At 40.1% G+C, this 18,894-nt stretch overlaps 1 long non-coding RNA gene across 1 annotated transcript; it reads right to left on the reverse strand.

Moving 5' to 3' along the window:
- Positions 1–7,980: 7,980 nt before the first annotated feature.
- Positions 7,981–14,714, reverse strand: LOC120434813. Its single transcript, XR_005609377.1, has 2 exons — positions 14,460–14,714; positions 7,981–8,073 (listed from the first exon to the last, which is right to left on the reverse strand). It is a non-coding gene; the product is annotated as an uncharacterized LOC120434813 (long non-coding RNA).
- Between the last annotated feature and the right edge of the window lie 4,180 nt (positions 14,715–18,894).

Here is an 18,894-nt window from a genome sequence, read left to right on the forward strand (position 1 = left end):
TTTCAAAGTGTTTCAAACCTATTTCAGTTATCCCTACAATGAGCTCTCCTAGAAGACTCTTAGTGGCAATGTCCAAGTCTCCTGATCTAATGGTATGCCACTGCACAGCCGTCAAATTTTCAAAGAAAGATCTGATCACAGGATAAATATGTGCTGCTGTGATTTCCTCAATGTCCTCAGTATTTAAGTATTTGTCTTCCATTTTTTATATATTTTGTGGGATGAGTTAAATGATAATTTGGTATGTGTTGAGTTGAACGCGTCTGAAATGCACCTTCCACTGTGAAAGCATGTAAAAAGTAAGCAGGACTGTTGTATTTAAGGGGTTTGGAGCTGGCGACGTCAAAGGAAAGTTCAAAGGTTCAAAGGCAAGCCCATGACGTCACCGGAAATTACTGTTCCATCGGCCCCGCCCCCAGCGACTGCTCCTCCGGATTTGTTGTTGACATCGCCAAAAATGTTCCAAGCGACAGAAAAGCGGATTATTTGAAAGTTTTTCAGTTCAACTAACTAATTAACTTTACCTGCGGGGCGCGCGACAACGGTGAGAGCAGCCAATGCGTCAGCCTTCAGTCTGCTGCTGAAAAACTCGTTTTAACGGCGTTAGTAACGGAGGCTTCCTCAGCACCTCCTCCTTTTAAACGCCTTTCAGCGTTTTCATTACATGAAAGTAGATCATGTTAAACCTAAAATGTCCTTGTATAGTGTCAAGTCACGCTGTTAAAAAAATTGGATAACTTTAGGATCAGCTTTGAAGTTATCTGGATAAGTCAAAAATCCTGTTTCATAGGCCTCTATACTGTGAAGAAAGGCTTTAAGCTTATGTGGGTAACTTCAGGGTTGACCCTGGGTTTTACTTTAAATCATTGTACATTTTCTATACACACGAAGAAACACTGATATTTCTATATGATTCTTTAATGTCATTTCACTGTATTCACGGAGAGAACTTTGTACCCACACGGAGGCTACTACTGGCTACCCTCACATAATCAGTTTTTTCACCAAATACATCGTCTAGGAACCGACTTCATTGTGTATGCCAAATTTTGCTAGTTTTGGTCATGAGTTATTTAAAAATGAATTTGTTCTGTCACGTAACCTTGAGAGCTTAAGTACAACCTCATATCACATTGCACGCCTAACTTGACCTTTCATACAACTCATAACATGGACGACGCGACAGCTCCCCAAAAATGAAGCCAAAACGTCTCTATCGCCCCTGGTGTCTGGCTGCAGTATAGGTCATAAATCCCACCTCCTCCATGTTAGCAGATGGGACTGGGGTCAGACTAAAATAAAAATTTCTCCAAAGATTCTTTAACTATCAATAGTTCTCATCATTTATATTCAAGGGGTCTCCTTTCCTATAAGTTTGATTCTTTGACTGGCAGCTGCACTCACGGTGAAACTTGTTTATCTCTGTTCGGGAATGGCAGATAGAGCAGGCAGATTAAGTTAAAATTTATGGGGGTTTCTTATGTCATTTTCCCACTAATTAATTATTTTTTTTAGCACCGACTCTGTATTTTTATTTTTACAGAGTTTGTTTCAAATATTCAGGTTAAAAAACTAATCTGAATTCATGTTAATGATCACAAAGTTACATGTGCAGTACTCTGTACAGCTTACATCCTTTAAGAGAAATAATTTGCAGCATTAATATTTGTTTTTCAGTACTCAGGCAGCAGCTTTAACATTGCTGTATGTTGGTGACCACAATGCAGGAGCAGAGTGAACCAGGACTGCAAACCTGCTCCATCTTCTCGTCTCTGGAGATTTCCATTTACAAAGCACCAACAACTCAAAGGTAAATATTATATTGGAAAATCTGTTTATATATGTTGTTTATGTAGTATGTATGGCTGTTGAAAGATTTTATTATGTTTATGTTTAGAAGTACATTTTGTTTAAGGTTTTCTAGATGTGTTTGCTCTTTTTTACTAGAGAAGTTACGTTGTGCAAGCTCTCGACCCCCACACACACACACACACACACACACACACGGTATCGTCATATGTTAATGAACCTATGCATATTCATGTAACCACAATAAAAGAGCAGTGTTACGGGAGAGCGGACGAGAGCAACTGAGGTCAAGCGAAGGAACGGCGCCTGTCCGGTTCTCTCCCGTGCACGTTAATTTGTAAAACCTGTCTGAGTGTCATTTATTCCAATCTGAGTTGCATTACAGGAAAACTCCTTACATTTCTTGGTCCTCCGAGCCGGATTTAACATAACACTTTTGTGTGATCCTACGGAAAACCTCATCGAGTCCTGACGTCGTGAGAAGCCAGCGCTGAAGTCTGTCGACAGCTCCTGTCTAGGTGCAGGATAAAAGACCAGAAACGTGAATTCGGGTTCTGGCCAGCGTTTTAGAAGTGGTCCACGACGGTGGGGGTCGATGAGGCGGACCTGAGAGACCGGCAGTGAATCAACAAGCAGGTGAATATTGACACTCTGAGACACGTTATGTAAAACCGTGTAAGCTCGCCCAGAGAGGCTGGTAGCATTTTAAAATAAAGATAGAGCTCGTCTGGGACTGGTAGCTCCCCCGTAGTGGGTAAAGTCAGCGCGCGCATAAAGGTATTATATGTTTTATTTTTGTGTTGATGGAATAAGTTGATTTTACAGCACAATAAGGAGGCTGAACTATTCCATTAATTTGTTTACTGTTGGACACCCAAGTACTGGTGAAGAGAGAAAAAGGTCGTGTTTTATCACATAAAGATGACACCGCTTTCAAGAATAGCTTGAAAGTAGAAGGCCGTGTCAACTACCTCTCTCGATTCTCGTGCCAGAGAAGGTGCCGCAGTTGTGTAGTTGTAAAGGATTAAAATGGGTAACGAAGCTTCAAAACTCACTGCTGACGAGCAGTGGTTAGAGAAAAAATGTCCAGGCACCGGACAAATTAGTGCATATAGATAGAGAAATCCAAAGAAAACCTAAATGTCCCACGTGGGAGGGAAAATGTATAACTAAATTATAAGAAACCCTCCAAGCAGAAATAAATACTGAAAAGGATGCTAAAAAGAAAACAAAGCGTACACAAGAGGTGTAATATTTTAAAGCATGGAAAGAGGAATGAAGTGGAATAAACAAAAGGTTAAATTAAATTAGAGCCTATCTAATGTATTCAAATTGATAATAGAAGGATAACAACCTGTAAACTGGTATTAACAATGAAACATAGTTGGCAGGGCGACCGTTCCTAGAATGGATAGAATGCATGAAACCAGATAATTCACACAAATAAATAGAGAGATGCATAAGGTATATTACGGCTGTGTCATTGTTCAGCCAAGGAAAGTGTGTGAAAAGGTAAATGTCTCCAGCTTGGGAAGGGGTGAAACTGCAGATCACCCCCATCCCTCGATGGATGCAAAATAAAATATAAATAAAATATTGTAATATACTATTGCTGTTATATAAAAAGATAATAACATTAATAATGAAATAATATTAATATGAAGAGGCACCTCAGTCAGTTGTGATGTGAGGTGGATAATTGTTAAAAGTAGTCTGCATCAAGCTTAAGGTTTGCTCAAACTCAGTACAATGACATATGAGATGAAGAAAATAAAGAAAATACCTAATCTAATTAGGTGCATAGAGACACTTGACCCGCTTGTAAACCTGTCATCCTAGATGAGATTTTGTTAAGATGAAGAGCAAACCTATACTACCAAGCTAATGAGCAAGATACACACCTTTTATATTGTATTAATTTTTTTTTGTTTCTCAGAGCAGAAGCTGCATGATATTAAAAGCTTTTGTTTGTTTGTTTTGTTGGTTTGGAAAACAAATCTGTGATCATACTTGTGGATCACAGTGACACGAAATGATTAGGCACATGATTTACTGATGCCTAGTTTTAGAGCTGTGAGCTACGAGCTGTAAGCAATGCAAAGTTTTTCCCAACTTAGAAGTTTGACATATGTAACATGTATGAGATATATGAATTATTTTAAAACGAAATAGAAATTGTCCAAAATGCCTTAAGAAAATATGTAGTGCTGTATCTACAGAGGAAAAAAAAAAGAAGCATTCAGTAACTTGGAAATAGCCTTTCTACTTACATGTAGATGGAAGTGCAGGTTACATGAAAGCTGTTTTAACACAGGCATTTGGAGAAAAACAACGTCTGCTTGCATTTTACTTCTGCAAATTAGACTCTGTTGTGTGCAGGCCGGTGTAGCTGCAGCAGAGGCAGTAAAAAGTCAGCTGACATTGTTTTAGGACACACTTTAATCATCAAAGTGCCCCATGCAGTGACTTCAATTTTAAATCTAAGCCAATTTGTCTTACCCGACACATGTGAGACAACTCTCAAATGTTGGACACTTATTGTCGCTATATGGAAAGTTCAACAAAGAGTTTGGTTAGTCTGGAGAAACAGGAAATATGTGTGCCTGTGGTGTGTGTGTAACAGGAACTACATGCCCATAAAAGGAGCTGACTGTGTCAAGGACGCAGACAGACAGAGAGACACACAGACAGTTAGTATGTTTTTTCAGCAGTACATCATTTTGCAAAAATTTGGCAGAATAGAGGTATGATTACTTCTACTGGAAATCCAGTGCAACATGGAAATCTTTTAAAGGCACTGTTGGAAGTGATAACATTGCCAAAACAGTTAGCATTATGTAAATGTGCTGCACACCAGAAAGACAACTCAGAGGTCACTAAAGGCAATAACTTTGCAGATCAAGCCGTAAAAGCAGCAGCACAACAAATAATAGACACATTAATGTCTGAATCCTCAATGCAAATACCACTTGATGTGCTTAAAAACGAATAAAAAGCCGCACCAACTGCAGAACAACAGTCACCCCAGCCATAAACTCTTCAGACTACTTCCATCAGGAAGGAGGTTCTGCAGCATCCGGTCCCGTACCAGCAGACTGAGAGACAGCTTTTTCCACCAGGCCATCAGACTGCTGAACACGTCATAGACACCTCACCCTCACTACTGGAACTTCAACATTATGCACTCCATACTGTACATTAATGCCACTGTTTTGCACATACCTACCTCTGTATATTTTATATTTTATATATCTTATTTTATTGTTTACTCTATTTCATTTGTAAAACATGTATATACACACTCACACACACACACACACACACACGTGAAAAAAACATATTTAGTACACACATTCAGTAATGTATATACCTTTATATATGGTACATATATTTATTACTTTTAGATTAACCATTTTATATTTTGCTTGTTGCACGTTATTGTATTTTGCACAACTCTGTTGCTTGTGAAGCTTGCACACAAGAATTTCACTCGCATGTACTGTACCAGTGTACCTGCACATGTGATGTGACAATAAAGGTGATTTGATTTGATTTGATTTTGATTTTGATTTGAAATGGTTAAAATGTGGTGCACAGCTAAAAAATGATTTGATGACCTGTAATGGTAATCCAACACTACCAAAATCCCTACACAAAACAGCAGCATTAGTGACACACGGTTCCACTCATGTGTCAACCGGAGGATATGGTAGATATAATCTCTAAACATTTCTTTACTCAAAATTTCGAAAATTCAGCAAAAGAATTTGTCAGAACATGCATGATTTGCCAACAACATAATGCACAGGGAAACCTCAGACCAAGAAGAGGTCATTTTCCCACACCACCTCATCCTTTTCATACCATTCACATGGATTTTATTGACCTAAATGAAGCCAAGGTTCAAAAATACGCTCTAGTGATTATAGACGTGTTCTCAAAATGGCCAGAAATTTATCCTGTGAAAAGGCAGATGCAATTTCTGTAGCAAAATGCCTATGCAGCCATTTTGTTCCAACATATGGCATCCCCACTCTGATAAGATCAGACAATGGGACACATTTTGTTAATGAAGTAATCAGCAAGGTCTCTGAAGCACTAGGATTCAGTATCAAACACCACTGTGCTTACCATCCTCAAAGTGCCGGACTAGTGGAAAGAACTAACGGCACGATAAAACAGAGACTGAGAAAATGCATGGAAGAAACAGGGAGACTATGGGCTGAATGTAAAGGTCTAGTGAAAATGTGGATGAAATTAACACAAGGCAGGCTCACAAAAATTGACGCCATTTGAAATAATTCATGGAAGACCTTTTCCCACTACTAATACTGAGTGAACCAGTAAACAAATCAGCTAGAGAGACTACTCTAGCAGAGTGGATGGCAAAGTTGCTAGAAAATACAGAAACTGTGTTGAACAACAAACTGCTGTGTGACTCTTCTCCAGTATCTTGCAGGTTGAAGGCAGGTGATTGGATCCTGATAAGGGTGCTCCAGAGGAAAAATGGGAGCTCACCCCGTTGGGAAGGACCCTACCAAGTACTCCTGACCACACCAACAGCCTGCAAAATAGCAGAAAGACCGTCCTGGATCCATCAAAGCCACTGTAAAAGAGTGAGCGAGAGCATAGACTAACCGGACACTGACTTCCTTACCCTCGGGTGATTCGTCAGGTGAAGGAAGTGCCGATTGGGTATATCCCGCACTTTTTCTTCTTGCCTAAGTCCCCTGAGACGTGAGGTAAGCCAGGTAAACATGAAGTCGCTCTTAATCTCACTAACTCTGACAGTCCTAGTGGCAGGATGTCTCATCCCACTGAAGATGGATCCGAGGGAACGAACAAAGAAAGCTTGGACACATGACAACTCACACCTGGACAAGATGACGCAGGACCACAATCATCCCTGGATGAACAACGCGTGGTACAGATATGTATACAACCGCACGACAGAAAAGAACTACTTTGTTTGCTCACACAAGCCTGCAACTTCTGTCCATGCAATTATTTATGGGAAGGTTCCGTCACTTGAAACGAGCATGTGCATTCACATGAAAGTCATAAATGGAACTTGTTCACATAGAGACATGTTTATAGTGAGAGCCCTAGCGTTTTCACTGCTGACCTACGACGTGAATAACCTAACAGCTACAAACTGGACGTGTGATGAAGCGCACTGGGTGAACGGGTCAAACAAAAGAATAATGACATTTCCAGCTTTCTTGCAGAGTGAAGAACGTCACCCGATATGTTTCGACTTCTCATACGGAAGGACAAAACTTGGTCAAACCAAGAACTGCAGTATAGTCTGGAAGGACAATGCCGATGCAGCTATGACTTTTAAGCGTGCCCCCCAACGCAACAGATGATGGCGTTCAACTGACACCGGTCCAAAACCACACGATCGAATATGGGGCTCCGATGTCCCACAGGAATTCAAACTCTGGACCACTGGACAGAAAGTACTTCATGCCCTGTTTCCTTGGGTGGGCACAGGAAGTAGATGCTTTCAGAATCTCAGTAACGCAGCACAGAGTGGCTCTAGACATATTACTGGCCGGAAAAGGAGGACTATGTGTCCTCTTTAACAACACATGCTGCACGTACATTCCAGATAATGTACACTCATCCAACATGACTGATGCTCTGAACATACTTAGACAACTCAGGGATGCACAACAACAAGACTACGTCACAAACACAGAAGACTGGCTCACGTGGTTGTTAAGCGGCTCTTGGAAATCCCTGCTGTTTAAAGGACTTGTTTTAGTTGGTGTTCTACTATTGTTATTGTGTCTTTTTACTTCATGCGTCATACCTTGTTTGAAGAACGTGTCAAAAATGGTAACTGCTTCAATTAATGCTTACATCACCCTACCACAGAATGAAGAAGATGATAATGAGATAGACATTTGGATATAACATATTCACAAAACCCACTAATTAATGATGTCCTGGCTAAAAATGTTTTACAAGTGGCCATAGACTGATACAGTGTTAGTGAGTTGCTATGTTGTCAATGGAAAATTGTACTTAGTAGTCAGTATAAGCTTTTAATGATATAAGTTTGCATATGATAGAATACTGTATGTTGACCTTTTGATGACTTAGACTGTTGTTCACTACAAGACTGTTTTATAAATTCTTTCTCACAGCGATAATAGCTGAACAAGCAGGAAGAGGACAGCTGGATACTTTTATCTGCGCTCCCTAACAAGAAGAGGGGCCGCGTCCTTCTGAATCTCACAACACACACACACACACCTCAACCACTCTTATCTTCACTCCCTACGCACTAACATTCCTCTGCCTATGAATAGACGTATTCACTGTTGTCACCAGTGACTATAAATGCACGAATAAAGAAGTACACTGTGTGATTCTCACTTGAGACTTCACCCATGTACATGTGTTTAAGTATTTTGTCTCACTGTGTTTCTGTTTACAATTGGCAGATTTCTGTTTGGGATTTTCCCTTAACATTTCTTGGTCGTTCGAGCCGGATGGGACGGCCTATTTAAAGCAGCTCCCACAGGAGGCACCTCACCAGATCCCGTCGGTGCGAGAAGCCCACGTTGAAGTTTGTCGACAGCTCACGCACTAGGTGTGTGATAAAGTCCAGGGACGTGAATTCGGGTCTTGGCCAACGTTTTACAAGCGGTCCGCACCGTCGGGGGCTGATCGGGTGCATCTGAAGAAACCACCACTTAAGGTAAGACAGATAACTTTGAGACAAAAGAGGTTTGCGTGAAATCGAAAACGAAACCTAAACGAAAAAGTAGCTTGTCCGGATTGAGAGCTCCCCGAAAGGGTTAAAGTTTGCGTGAAATCGAAAACGTAAATAAATATTGAGCTTGATTGAGAGCTCCCCAAAAGGGTTAAGGAACGCGCGTAATTGTCTGTCTTTATTGTTCATTTTGTTGGTGGAATAAGTTGATTTTCACAGCACAATAAGGAGGCTGAACTATTCCACTAATTTGTTTACTGTTGGTCGCTGAAGTACTGGTGAACTGAGAGGAAGGTCGTGTTTTATCACATAAAGTCGACACCGCTTTTGAGAATAGCTCAAAAAGTAGAAGGCGTGTCAGCCACCTCTCTGTTCTCGTGCCAGTGAAAGCGCCGCAGGTGTGTGTGTGTATTACTAAGCGCTAAATACATAAAGAAATAAATAAAATAAGTAGAAATAAACATATAAAACAAATAAGAAAATGGGAAATAAAACAACAAAACTCACTGCTGACGAGCAGTGGCTAGAGAAAAAATGTCCAGGCGCCGGACAAATTAGTGCATGTAGATGGAGAAATCCTAAGAAAACAAAATGCCCGACATGGGAGGGGAAATGTAGCCCCTCCGCATTAACACAACTAGAAGTGGCCTTAAAAACAGAAAAAAAAAATTCTGAAAAAGACCCAAAGAAGAAATTAAAACGTGAAGAAGAATATAAACTTTTCCAAGCATGGGAAACTGAAGCTGAAAGGAGAACTGAAAATAAGAAAAAGAAAGAGGAAAATAAAAAACTATTTAAACGCACTTTCATTAAAGGATTACTACCACCCATTAGGTCTCATGTAGAAAAGAATTGGGTAACGCAAGATACGGGCACAGCAGATGAGGCGTTTCAATATGTTAACCATGCACAGACAGTGGTGAAACGGAAAGAGAAGGTCTCAGTTTTTGCCCTCGATGCTGACACTGTTCTCACAGCTTTTAGTGGAGGCTACAGGGGAGGTTTCAGAGGCCAAAAGAGAGGGAGAGGAATGCGTAGGGGAAGAGCAAGAGGTAGAGACAGACCTAGATACACACCAAACAGTAATTATAGCACTACATGCTGGAAGTGTGGAAAAAAGGGACATTTTGCACGCGATTGTAAGACACAGAGAACGCCCGACACAGAATGATTAGCTGCAACCACTGTGGCTGCCAGACAGATGAAAGAGAGAGACAGAAAAAACAAAATAAAATAAGCAAAAGGCTAAATTAAATTAGAACTTAACTGTAATGTATTCAAGTTGGTGATAGCAAGGATAACAACCTGTAAACTGGTATTAACAATGAAACATAGTTAGGATGAAGACCATGCCCAGAATGAATAGAATGAAAGAAAATACATAACTCACACAAACACATATTAAATGAAATAGAGAGATGCATAAGGTATATTAAGGTTGTGTCATTGTTCAGCCAAGGAAAGTGTGTGAAAAGGAAAATGTCTCCAGCTTGGGAAGGGGTGAAACTGCAGATCACCCCCATCCCTCGATGGATGCAAAATAAAATATAAATAAAATATTGTAATATACTATTGCTGTTATATAAAAAGATAATAACATTAATAATGAAATAATATTAATATGAAGAGGCACCTCAGTCAGTTGTGATGTGAGGTGGATAATTGTTAGAAGTAATCTGCATCAAGCTTAAGGTTGCTCAGATTCAGTACAATGACATATGAGATGAAGAAAATAAAGAAAATATCTAAACTAATCAAGTGCATAGAGGCACTTGACCTGCTTGAAAACCTGTCATCCTAGATGAGACATTGTTGAGATATAGAGCACACCTATACTAACACCTAAAAACCCTGTATACAACAGCTAAAGCTACACAATTGAGAAGCTGAATTAAATACACGGTCACTGCTAAGCTGATGAGCAGGTTACACATTTTTTAGAGCAGGAGCTGCATAAGAACACATCAGAGGGAGGGAAACCGCTATTAAAGCTCAAACATGAAGCTGTCTGTGGGCTCAGTTTTTTTCCCTCACGCTTCTGATTTGTCTTTGGCAGCAGCCTTTTTGCATCCTGACTCGTGTGTAAAGCGTTCAAGCCATCGGTAACTTGTTTTTTGTTTTGTTTTGTTTTTTGTTGGGTTGAAAAATGAATAAATTTGTGATCATACTTGTGGATCACAGTGACACATAATGATTAGGCATATGATTTACTAATGCAGATGTAATAACTTTATTCTAAAATTCAAGGAGAACAAACAAGAACAACACCTTCAGTTGTGTATTGTTGTTGTTCTCTGTGTAGTGTGCTGAGTTTTGTTTTTGTTTCTTTTGTTTTTTTTGAAATGTTGCTTGAGTGATGAGTACTGTAACTTCTGAAGTAGCTCTCACCATGCGACCTTGATGATGATAAGTCCAGAGCCAGGTGAGAGCTGGGTTGTCTGTTTTGTTTTAGGTGACAAGGCAGAAAAGTTAAAACTTAGTTTCTTGTTTTGACAAAAAAAAAAGGGAAAAAGGGAGGTTTTGTGTTTCTCAGCAAAGAACAACTACAATTTCATTTTATGTTTTTGAGAAAGGAGAATTTAAAATAATAGTAATAATAATAATAAAACAAAGAGTGATGTTTTGTCTAAGTGGTGAAGACAGCTAATACTGCAAAATACCATTTAGTGCATGATCTGCGAGCAATATATGAAATCATCTTATTTATCTTTAAATAAACTCCAATTATGGAGACCTGAAGTCACATGCTTTAGGGCACACCCTCAGGTGAAGGCAGAAAGCTACTAAACAAAGAAAAGAAGCCATACAAAATGCGCCACAGCCAAAAAACTAAGTATTCACATTCTTTCTGACTCTTTGTGAGCCTGAGTTATGACCTTGGCTCCCTGTTTTTCTGCTTCCACCAAGGGTGGGGGTGACGCTCCCGTGGCATGTGCTCTGTTCTCTTTACTATCACAAAGAAAAAAAAAAGAGAGGCCTTCTCTCTGAATACAATATTCTCTTCATAACTCGGCAGTATGAAATGTCATGAAACAGTGTAACTCACTCACAGTAAATCAGCAGTATAGGATAATACAAACCTATCTAATAAATCTAATGATTTTCACATTCTTTTAACTAAGAAGTGTGATGCAAACTAAAACTACATCATGATTACACAAGAAGTATGATGTGGCCTACAGCAGTATCATGATTCACTCATTTTGATTACAGGTATAATGTAATATATGACAGCATAATAATCTCACAACTGCTACAAGCACATTTGCCTTTCTTAACACACGCGAGTGAAAGGCAACTGTTAAGAAAATGCCCTTTTGGGTGAGACAGGCCCAGAGGCCCTGCATGCAAGCGTACTAACACACATACATGCAATGAAGAGCAGCTTACACTAGAGCACACACTATATGTGCACCTCTATATCTCACATTGGTGCTAAAACAGGAAAAAACTTAATAGTTTTGTTATCAACTGCTGAATTTACCCACTACTGACATTTAACTCTCCAGCTTGCAGGACAATAGGTGAAACGTTTGTGAAAACAGAGAAGGAAAAATAAAGACACAGAGAGAGTCTGGTATGACCAAGCAGTGATCAGACAATAAATTTAGTTGGTAATACAATAAATTGTGAGATGCTTTCTGCTTGATTGATGCAACACAAGTAATTTACTGTATGGAGGAAATTCTCTTTTGTGATAATCTTTTGAACGTGCATTTCTGTTGACCTGTCAATTTAGCGCATTATAAGCTGATATGCAAATTAGTTGATTGATATTAGATTTGAAAAAATAACTGTATTATAAAATAAGTGAATAAGATGTAACAACGGTTGAAATTAGTTTTTGTTTCTAGTGTGTGGAGAAGGTTTTATCATGGCACACATCTGTTTACATGGGAGGAAACTCCTCATGTGATGCGACATTTAGCAGTTTGCAAGTGTGCAGCACATCAGAAGAATGACTATGAAATTACAAAGGGAAACAATTTTACTGACAAAGGATGAACAAAAAGCAGCTCCCACAGCTGAGCAAAAGAAATGGCTGAAATGCGGAGCGCAACTAAGCGATGACTTGATGATTTGTGAAGGAAAACCAATACTTCCAAAATCTCTACACAAAACAGCAGTTTTAGTGACACATGGAGTTACTCTCCATGCGTCAACAGGAGGGATAGGAGATATAATCTCCAAAACACTTTTACACTCTAAATTTCGAAACTTCAGCAAAATGCTTATGTAACCATTTTATTCCAACATATGGCATCCCCACTCTGATAAGATCAGATAATGGGACACACTTTGTCAATGAGGTAATCAGCAAAGTCTCTGAAGCACTAGGATTCAGCATCAAAATCACTGTGCTTATCACCCGCAAAGTGCAGGATTAGCGGAAAGAACTAACGGCACAATAAAACAGAGACTTAGAAAATGTATGGAAGAAACAGGAAGGCCGTGGCCAGAGTGCATAGGCCTAGTAAAAATGTGGATGAGATTAACACAAGGTTCACAAAAACTTACGCCTTTTGAAATCATTCATGGCAGACCATTTCCACTGCCAATCACAAGTGAACCTTTAGATAAATCAATCAGAGAGACCACACTAGCAGAATGGATGTCGAAGCTATTAGAAAACAAAGATATTGTTTTGAACAATATCTTGCCTTTTGAACACTTCTCACTATCTGTGCAATAGACCTTGAAGCCAGGTCATTGGGTTATGATCTCTGTCTCTCTTCAGAGCATGTCTTTCATCCTGTTTTCCTTCTTTCACCCCAACCAAGTGCTTATCAGATGGCACCCTCCTGAGCCTGGTTCTGCAGAGAGACTTCCTCTTGGATTTTTTCCTTCCAAAGTCACTGCAAGCCAAAGTGCTTGACTCCCAGGGGGTCATATGATTGTTGCACCCCTCTACCTTTATGGTGCTATCTACCTGGTGAATATAAAGCTGATTGGGTACTTCCCGCCCTCTGACTTCTCGCCAGTATCTAAACCCGAGGATCTGAATTGTTTGAATTGAATGAAGACACTCGCCGTCTAGCAGCTGTCCTCCTGCTCCTAGCAGGACTCCTCGCACTTTTCGAGGACAATAAAGAACAGAACACAAGCCAAACGTGCCGCCAGCTTTTCGGGCGTTGGCTATCAGCATAAGAAAATCATCATTGATGAGACAAGCTCTATCATCTATTCGCTTAACCTTCTTAGTATCTTTCAGGGACCACCCCGATACGAGGTAATCACCGTCGAAAACGCTGGACTTGACAACGGAACGTGTGACCGGCTCTTCTGGATCAACTTCAACGTGACGAATCGGAACACGTCCATTCACTTCCCAGTGTTCTTGGACCAAACCCCAGGGAAGAACCACTCCATGTGCTACCGACAAGACAACGGTAACAGACCCCTAGGCAACACCACCAACTGTAACCAAACCGCAGCCAACGGAGAGGGCGCACCTGTAAACACGTCCGCGCCCAGCAACGGCACCTACTGGGTGCAGGGAATGGCCTGGCTGTGTGGACAACGTGCCTACTTCATACTGCCACCCGGATGATCGGGCAGCAGAAGAAAGGGCGTGCTAGAGACAGGAGGAGCAACTGAGGTCAAAAGGCACCTCAGAATGGACAAAACACAGAAGAAGATGCAGGTTTCACCTGCGGTGAGCATGGACACTGGAGAAAGGACTGCCCCAATTGGGGCCAGGACCAGGACAGACTGAACTTTGAACAGCAGCAGCAATGGTCGCAACCGGACTGAAAAGGAGGAGGGCAGGACCCCAGGGCACGCTTCAGGCCATGGTTTACCCAAAACACCAGAACAGGAAAGTGATAAACACGCAAACATACACATCTACACACACTGACTCAAAATGAAGAGAAACACACACCTGAACAGATGTGCACTTGTTGATTGAGTGAGAAATGACACACACACACATCAGACAATGTACACTCATCAAACATGACTGATGCCCTGAACGCCTTGAGACAGATCCAGCAGGACCAAAATCAGGATTATGTAAATAATACAAGTGACTGCTAAAAAGACTACTACTCCCTTTTCACTGTGCAATACTTTTTGTTAAAAACCAACGGTGCAATAGACTTCAATACTTGAAATACTTGAAATACTTGCAATTCCTTTGTATTCTTATTCTTATTTATTCTATTTATCCCTTTTTGTATTTTCATTTTTATTTTGTGTTTTGTAACATGTATCCTGCCATGTCTAAAACTCATGATTAACCGTATAATTGTTTCCACTGTTGCTGCATACATAGCCGTGACAAATGATGATGATGATGACTCTGACCTGTTGGAACATGAAAACTTTGTGTGATTAATGATGGTGTGATAGAAACTGTACAACAAGATGTTACATACTGATATCTCACTTGAAAGTTATACTGACAACAGGAGGGAATGTCAATGGAAAATTGTACTTAGTAGTCAGTATAAGCTTTTAATGATATAAGTTTGCATATGATAGAATACTGTATGTTGACCTTTTGATGACTTAGACTGTTGTTCACTACAAGACTGTTTTATAAATTCTTTCTCACAGCGATAATAGCTGAACAAGCAGGAAGAGGACAGCTGGATACTTTTATCTGCGCTCCCTAACAAGAAGAGGGGCCACGTCCTTCTGAATCTCACAACACACACACACACACCTCAACCACTCTTATCTTCACTCCCTACGCACTAACATTCCTCTGCCTATGAATAGACGTATTCACTGTTGTCACCAGTGACTATAAATGCACGAATAAAGAAGTACACTGTGTGATTCTCACTTGAGACTTCACCCATGTACATGTGTTTAAGTATTTTGTCTCACTGTGTTTCTGTTTACAATTGGCAGATTTCTGTTTGGGATTTTCCCTTAACATATGTATATATATATATAGGAGAAAAGATCAAACAACAGGAGGGAATGTTGAAAGATTTTATTATGTTTATGTTTAGAAGTACATTTTGTTTAAGGTTTTCTAGATGTGTTTGCTCTTTTTTACTAGAGAAGTTACGTTGTGCAAGCTTTGTGTGCATTCCAGAGCTCTCTGACTTTCACACACACATCCTGGGAGCATGAGAGAGGTTGTACCTCCTCTTACTGATTTATGGTATAGGAGGACACCTACTCTGTATCTGTTTTAGTCTAAGAGCCTTTTGTTTAGATGGACCGCTAGACTCCTGGCACCAGCTTTGGGGAGTCTTCACGGGGTCATATCTCGACCCCACACACACACACACACACACACACACACACACACACACACACAAGGTATACGTCATATGTTAATGAACCTATGCATATTCATGTAACCACAATAAAAGAGCGGTGTTACGGGGGAGCGGACGAGAGCAACTGAGGTCAAGCGAAGGAACGGCGCCTGTCCGGTTCTCTCCCGTGCACGTTAATTTGTAAAACCTGTCTGAGTGTCATTTATTCCAATCTGAGTTGCATTACAGGAAAACTCCTTACAATGGCATATAAGGCTTTGTCCTTTTTTAAATAAACAGCTCATATGTCAGCAGAAGTTTTCCATTTTTCCATTAATAGAAAAATGATCAACATTATTCATTTCCTGAAAACTGATAGTGAGCAGTTATTCATTTAACAGTATTTATTTGTAAGAAACAATATTTTTATTATATACAAGGACCAATGCATTTTAATTTAAAAATCACAGTAGATGTTCATTTAAAAGACAATCCAATGACAGTCAGAAAATAAAAAGAGACAGAAATACAAGTTAAAATTTAGAATTTGTTTTATTGATTTGGAAAATTTTCTCAAATTGCTCATCAATTTGATTTAAATAGGGCCCAATAACAAAAGCTGATTGAAAGTGCTTTATATTATAAAGACCCTACAATGCAAGAGAGAAAACCCCAACAATCTTATGATCCCCTATGAGCAAGCACTTGGCAACAGTGGGCAGGAAAAACCCCCTTTAATGGGAGGAAACCTGCGGCAGAACCAGGCTCAGGCGGGCGGCCATCTGCCGAGACCGGTTGGGGGATTTGAATCCAGTTATAATCAAATTTCTCTCTTGCTACGACATTTTTGATGTTATGTATTTCGGTATTCATCTGCAAGGAAAAAGATGACTGTTTTTCCTTCAAGATGAATACTAAGTTGATGTTAAAAACCACCACTTCAAGTTGTGCGTCTAAATGGCTTGGTGATGGCTTTGGTCAACGCAGTGAAAAACCTGACAATGGCATTTGGCTTCTTTTTGTGTCTGACAGATGTTCAGTCAAGCATTGTGTAATGATTTTACAGCTGTGGATTTCTGTAACTCCAGAGCAACCTGAACAGTTTCGACACTCCCAAAGAAATTGCGCAAGTCTCTAAGAATGTACTTTTCCAGATTTTTTAGGTTTTGTGGAGTTATAGTAAGTTTTTTATCCCTGAGTTCGCCCCATACTTCTTCCAAAAGCCAGGTGTGGATCTTCTGTGAGCCTACACAAGTGCACTTCATCTTTAATTTTTTAGCTATGCGGTTAAATAATTTATGAAGGACTATTTTAATGTAAGCTTTGTGTACAGGATCATCTAGTACAAACGGCTCAGGTTTTGGTTGGGACGTTACAACTGGAATACTTTCCATTGTCTGTGGTTGTGTCTGTGTTTCTGTCTGTGGTTGTGTCTGTGGTTGTGTCTGTGTTTCTGTCTGTGGTTGTGTCTGTGGTTGTGTCTGTGTTTCTGTCTGTGGTTGTGTCTGTGGTTGTGTCTGTGTTTCTGTCTGTGTTTCTGTCTGTGGTTGTGTCTGTGGTTGTGTCTGTGTTTCTGTCTGTGGTTGTGTCTGTGGTTGTGTCTGTGTTTCTGTCTGTGTTTCTGTCTGTGGTTCTGTCTGTGGTTCTGTCTGTGTTTCTGTCTGTGGTTGTGTCTGTGGTTGTGTCTGTGTTTCTGTCTGTGTTTCTGTCTGTGGTTCTGTCTGTGGTTCTGTCTGTGGTTCTGTCTGTGGTTCTTGAGTCCCAAGTATTGCAAGCATTACACTCTGACTATGGCTCTCAGCTTGGGTGCATAACCACCATCTCATGAGTGCCAAGAAAACTTTCACTTGTAGGTTTACATGTGCTGTTCTGAAACAATCAGGTAAAGTTTCAGGTCCCATGTCCCCTACAGCATATTTATTTAGCATGTCTGTGAGGGCCTGGGTGAACTCCAGAGATTTGCCGATCGAAATTTGTTTAAATAGTTCAAACTCATTTGAATTACGATCTTTTACAGTCTGAAGCAGCAAGTCGACATCATTAACAAGCTCCTCCACCGATTCACTGCTTTCAACTTTCTCCTTTCTCTGGAATTTAGCCCTGGTGTTTTTGGCAATGCGAAGAATTGTCGCTTTTGCAAATTGCTTCGTAAAGAATGTTTTGAGCTTACCTGCGTTGTTTTGTAGCGACTGCTTACATTTCTCTGCAAATGATGCGGGAGTGGTAACTTCACCACGCTCTAGAGAACATTGAATCTTTGCCTCAACTAAGAATGTGAGCTGTCTTGCAATTTCCTCAATCTCTTCAGTTGTTTGTGGTTGCTCCTTGTTATAATGAGGAGACATAATTTTTTTCCAATTTTGCATAAAATTATCAGCAGCATTTTTGATGTGAAATTTCACAGTTTCTAGAAATTCACTATCTAAGCTGTCCTGGGGGCCTATCGTGGGTGTTTTATATCCTTGATCCAGATATTCTTTTGGAACACTTGGACTATCTAACATTTTAGTGTCCTCATCTGAATCACTGGAGCTACTGGAGCTACTGGTATCAGTGCTCGTGCTGAAATAATTCATCTTGGAGATGAAAGCTCTAATCATTCTCCCAGCAAAATGGATCATTTTGTTCAGCCGTTTTGGAGGAAGGATGTGCTCACGTTCTCCAAAACTTGTTTTGCTGTCAGAAGACTGTGCAGATATAATACTTAGCACAACCTCCTTAGCAAGCAGATGTTGGAAGTTTTCAGTACTTTCCTTGTCGGCCTGAGGAACCGTTTCCAAAGCTTCAGCAAAAGCCTGCGGAACTATGGTACTCATTTTGCTCAAAACACCATCTTCTGATATTTCAGTGTTGGCATTCTGAGTCATCATTTCAAAGTGTTTCACACCTATTTCAATTATCCCTACAATGAGCTCTCCTAGAAGACTCTTAGTGGCAATGTCCAAGTCTCCTGATCTAATGGTATGCCACTGCACAGCCGTCAAATTTTCAAAAAAAGATTTGATCAGAGGATAAAGACGTGCTGCTGTGATTTCCTCAATGTCCTCAGTATTTAAGTATTTGTCTTCCATTTTTTATATATTTTGTGGGATGAGTTAAATGATAATTTGGTATGTTTTGAGTTGAACGCGTCTGAAA

This window comes from Oreochromis aureus, linkage group 19 (genome assembly GCF_013358895.1).
Source record: "Oreochromis aureus strain Israel breed Guangdong linkage group 19, ZZ_aureus, whole genome shotgun sequence".
Taxonomy (NCBI): domain Eukaryota; kingdom Metazoa; phylum Chordata; class Actinopteri; order Cichliformes; family Cichlidae; genus Oreochromis; species Oreochromis aureus.